At 40.5% G+C, this 4,969-nt stretch overlaps 1 non-coding gene across 1 annotated transcript; it reads right to left on the reverse strand.

Annotated features, from left to right (window-relative positions):
- Positions 1-2,988: 2,988 nt before the first annotated feature.
- Positions 2,989-3,095, reverse strand: LOC141624217 (small nucleolar RNA R71). Its single transcript, XR_012534032.1, has one exon. It is a non-coding gene; the product is annotated as a small nucleolar RNA R71 (small nucleolar RNA).
- Positions 3,096-4,969: the final 1,874 nt, after the last annotated feature.

Here is a 4,969-nt window from a genome sequence, read left to right on the forward strand (position 1 = left end):
GGCTACACCAGATGAAAGCAGTCCCTTCAACGTACCATCAGTGCATAAAGTTCCCCACACCATGGGGGGTAGAGACAATACGAGGAGATCAGGAGGAAGCTAGAGGCTGCTACAAGAAGGCACTAAAGTGCACTGCCAACCCTCCCGCATAGCAATTACAGAAGCAGCCTGTCCAGGATGGGTACATTGAGCCCCAGATGAAGAACTAGATCAAATCCACCTAGACAAGCTGCACCCAGAGAGAACTGTGCTAATAAGAGCTGGATGCACAGGAAGCTTGAGACAACAACTAATCAAATTTCTGCAAGATAACATGGACTGTTTCGCATGGTCGCACGACGACATGATAGGGATATACCCATCCATCATAACGCATAAACTCAGTGTGGATCTAAAGTGTAAACCCATCCAGCAGAGAAGAAGGAAGTTTGCAGCAGAAAGAAATAAGGTAATTAATTAAGAGGTAGATAGCCTTCAGGCAGCGAAGATGATGTGACCATTATTTGAGCATATTTAGTCCCCGAATTAGCCTTATTCCCATGCTTTTTAGTGCATATTTGGGTAATTTATTGTCTTTAGTCCTTTGTTTTGCATATTCTTTGAGGTTTTGATCCCTAGGTAGGAAAGGAGTGCAAACCTTGCATTTTGCATGGCAAAATGGAGCTAAATTGATTGAATTCAATGACCAAGCATCAAAGAGAAGACAAGACTAGAAGGCCTTTGTACATATTGTAGTAGATGGGCAATGATGAGAAAAGTTCCTTGCATCCCCGACAAAATCCTCAAGGATTGTATGAAGAAAAAGGAAGAAAAGAAGAAAGGAGGAAGCTGACTCAGAATCTGACCGGATTTCCCTCTGGACGCCCGCCCAGCACAAGGAATCCGAGCGTCTTCCTCAGAGGGACGCTCGTCCAAAACCACCACAATCCGCCCGTCCACCCAACAAATCCGCTCGTCCAAAAGACCCACAATCCGCTCGTCCCGTGCCCTGGACGCTTGGATTGTGTGACAGCTATTCCGTCTTCTACTTGTTCTATGAAGGATGCGCATACCTCGGGAAAGACTAGAAAAAAGGAGACTCGCATATTTTTCTGAGAGGAGCGATTCCTCAAGGACTTAATCGTCATTTAAGCCCTTAGTAAATCTTAATTTGTGTACCTAATCCCCACTATAAATACCCCATTAGTCTAATTAGATTATCATGTTCTTCCTATCAATCTTTAGTGTAGTTTATATCATTCTAATCTCTCTTTAATCTTGTAATCAACTTTTAATCAAGTCTTAATACAAATCTCATTTCCTTAGTCTCTCTTTTGTTCATCTTTCACTTTGGGTAATTGAAGATTATTTGGCTTATTATTGGGAGATTGACAACCTTCCAATCAATCATCAAGTACTTCTATTATTCTTTGCTTTATTATTGGAATCATTAGTAGGTATAATTCTCTTAATCCCTTTTTAATTATTGTTAATCATCTTCATTTATTCATCATGTTTTACTTTGTTGGTATGATTGACAACCTTGCTAGCATGTTCAACATGATAATGAGTGAGTAGTTTCCTTAACTAGGGTTAATGGGTAATTAGGGGAAACCAACATGGGGGATGATTCATGCTTAATTTAATATGTTTTCATAGTTTATTTGCTTGCTTGTTGTGATCTCAACTTATGCACATGTTATGTTTGATGAAATGCGAGCCTATGAATCCTTGCATTTTTTACCCATCACCTATCTTTTCAATGAGACTTGTAAGACATAAACCAACTCGAGTCTCATTAGACCATGCATATAGTTGAGTAGGAAAGACTAAGTCGACTTGTAGGTGTTGTACAATCTAATCGATTCGGCTCCGGGACCCAAACTTTCGTAGGATTGTAAGATATAAACCAACTCGATCCATCACAACTATAATTGCTTGCTTATAATTTAAGAATATGTTTGTATGATCAATTCCCATGAATCCCCTATGACCCCATGACACCCTAGTGCCTTTTATCAATTGTTTACATCCCTTTTTTATCATCTTGCTTGTTTACTTTCATTGCTATTTAGTTTAGTGATCTTCTATTCCAACCCCAAATTGTGACACCCCTAGACACCGCTAGTTACAATTGAAAATCTCACTTCAATACCCGTCCCTTGGGATCCAACCTTTACTTGCCTCTTTACTAATAGTAGAGTTGTTTGTGGAGTTATAAATATTGTTTTGGTCTAGGTGCTCCTAACGACAAGTACCGAAAACTAAACCTCAAAGAGGGTCCGACCAAAAATGGCGCCGTTGCCGGGGACGGTGTTAACTTGATTTAGATTTTCTTAGATTGTTATTAGTTGTGTCTTTCTTTGCCTTGGGGAAGTAAAACTCCTCAAGGTTTGTTCTAATTATTTTCAAGTTGTTTGATATTTTGCATGTCTAGAAGATCACAAGGTAACTTGTTACCCTTTGATCACGAAATTGAAAGGACTTTGACAAACAATAGAAGACTTGCTAGAAGAACTTTGAGAGGTATTGGTGAGGTTGTAGATATTCAACCAAACGCTATTGAGTTCGTCAACCCTTTTGCAAGAGAAGGTGAGGAGAACCCAACACAAAACCCAACACAAAATCAACCCACAATGCCTAAATTTTCATCACATTCCGTACCAACCGAGGAGAACCTACCCAATGGTACTCCCACACCACAACACTTAACCGGAAATTTCATTGTCAAATCCGCATTTATCCAATTAGTCGAAAGAAGCCAATTTTGGGGGGGTGCCTAGTGAAGACCCTCATTTTCACATGGAGACTTTTTGTGACTATTGTGATGCGATTTCACAAACTGGTGTAACTCAAGACCAAATTCGATGGGTCTTATTTCCTTTTTCTCTAATTGGCACCGCAAAACAATGGTTGAAAGGCCTTGATAAGGCTACTCACGGAATTGAATCTTGGAAGAAATTGGCTCTAGCTTTCTACAAAAAGTTCTACCCACCGTAAAAGACTAACATTCTAAGAGCTCAAATTACGGGCTTTAAGCAAAGAGATGAAGAATCTTTGTATGAAGCTTGGGAGCGATTCAAGGGAATTTGTCGCTCATGTCCTCATCATGGACTTAGCGAGTGGTTCTTGGTACAACAATTTTGGAATGGTCTTTATGAAGACTCAAGAAACATTCTCAACATGGGATCAAATGGTATGTTCACCGAAGTTGACGATAATCAAACTTGGAACAAGATTGAGGAAATGGCGGTCCATAATTCACAATATAGTAGACCTCGCAAGGCTACTAGAGGAGGAAAGCATGAAGTGGACTCTATTACTCAATTGGGTGCTCAACTTAGTGCTCACATTGATACCATCAATTTGAAGTTCGAAAAAGCTATGGCTAGACTTGAAGAAGCCTCAAAATCACCAAAGCAACATGTTAATGCCATGACGACATCTTCATCAATCCCAAGTGGGATATGTGAGAATTGTGGAACTTTGGGACATGACCAAAGTGAATGTAGGGGAACAAATGAACAAGTGAATGCTTTTCAAGCATACAAGAGTGGTACCCCTTATTCCAATTATTACAATGAAAACACCAAATTCCACCCAAATCTCTCATACAAAAGCCAAAATGTTCAAAACCCTCAACCAACATACACCCCACCTCCCATGAGAAACCAAAATCAAAGACCCTTTTAAACCAAAACCAAGGTTACCAAAATCAAACTCCATACAATCAACAAAATGACCAAGGTTTTGATGTTCAAAAAGCGGTCCTCCAAATGCAAAAGAATCAACAAGTGTTTTTCACTCAAATGCAAAAGGATAGTCAAGCAAAGGAAATCACCATCAACAACATCCTAGCCCACACCAAAATGTTAGAAACCCAATTGACTCAACTAGCATCTTCAAGCTCACAAAGGCAAAAGGGGCAATTACCACCTCAAATTAATCCCCCGAGACATAAAACGGTTAGTGCCATTCACTTGAGGAGTGGTACGAGATATGAAGCACCAAAGAAGCAAGTTGAGGATGAAGTTGTGGAAGCTAGTGACAAAGAAGAAGTTGTGCAAAACTCCAAGGATGGAGACCCATCAAAAGAAGAAGTTTCAAAGAAAAGTGAAGACAAGGTCAATGAGAAGGAACCCATTATGATTAGACTTCCTTTTCCAAGTCGTCAAGCCAAGCCCAAATTTGATGACCAACTTGGAAAATTTATGGAAATTGTGAAGAACTTGGAAGTCTCAATTCCTTTCACGGAATTAATCAATCACGTGGGCCTATGCAAAGTACATGAAAGACATCCTTACGAAAAAAAAGTCGATCCGGAAGCTTGAGACTATCGCCTTCACTAAGGTGAGTAGTGCAATCCTTAAAGGGAGTTCACCTCCGAAACTTAAAGATCCGGGAAGCTTCTCAATACCGTGTACCATTGGCGACACAACGATCAACAAAGCCCTATGTGATCTAGGGGCTAGTGTGAGGGTTATGCCGTATTCGGTTAGTAAAAGGTTAGGGATGGGAGAACTTAAATGTACCAATATCACACTCCAAATGGCCGATAGATCGACGAAGACACCATTAGGGATATGGGAAGATGTACCCGTAAGAGTTGGGAAATTTTTCATCCCGGTGGACTTTGTCATTGTTGACATGGAAGAAGACTCCAATATTCCAATCATTCTAGGTAGACCTTTCTTGCACACCGCGGGTGCGGTGATAGATGTGAAGCATGGAGAGCTCACTCTAGAGGTGGGAGATGAGAGCATAACTTTCAATCTTGACAAGACCATGAGAGCTCCCCGTTTGCATGAACCATGTCTTATGGTTGATCATTATAGCCGGAAGGATGATAGGAAGAAGTCGGAATTCCAATGGAAGAAGAAAGTTGATGATGCTCGATCAAAAGAGCAAGGGAATAGTGACAAAGAGAGCTTGAAAAGCTCACCCATGACAAGTGAAGAGGATGGCCTCATTGGCCAAAACAAGAAAGGAG

Source organism: Silene latifolia, chromosome 1, assembly GCF_048544455.1.
Source record: "Silene latifolia isolate original U9 population chromosome 1, ASM4854445v1, whole genome shotgun sequence".
NCBI classification, from domain to species: Eukaryota; Viridiplantae; Streptophyta; class Magnoliopsida; order Caryophyllales; family Caryophyllaceae; genus Silene; species Silene latifolia.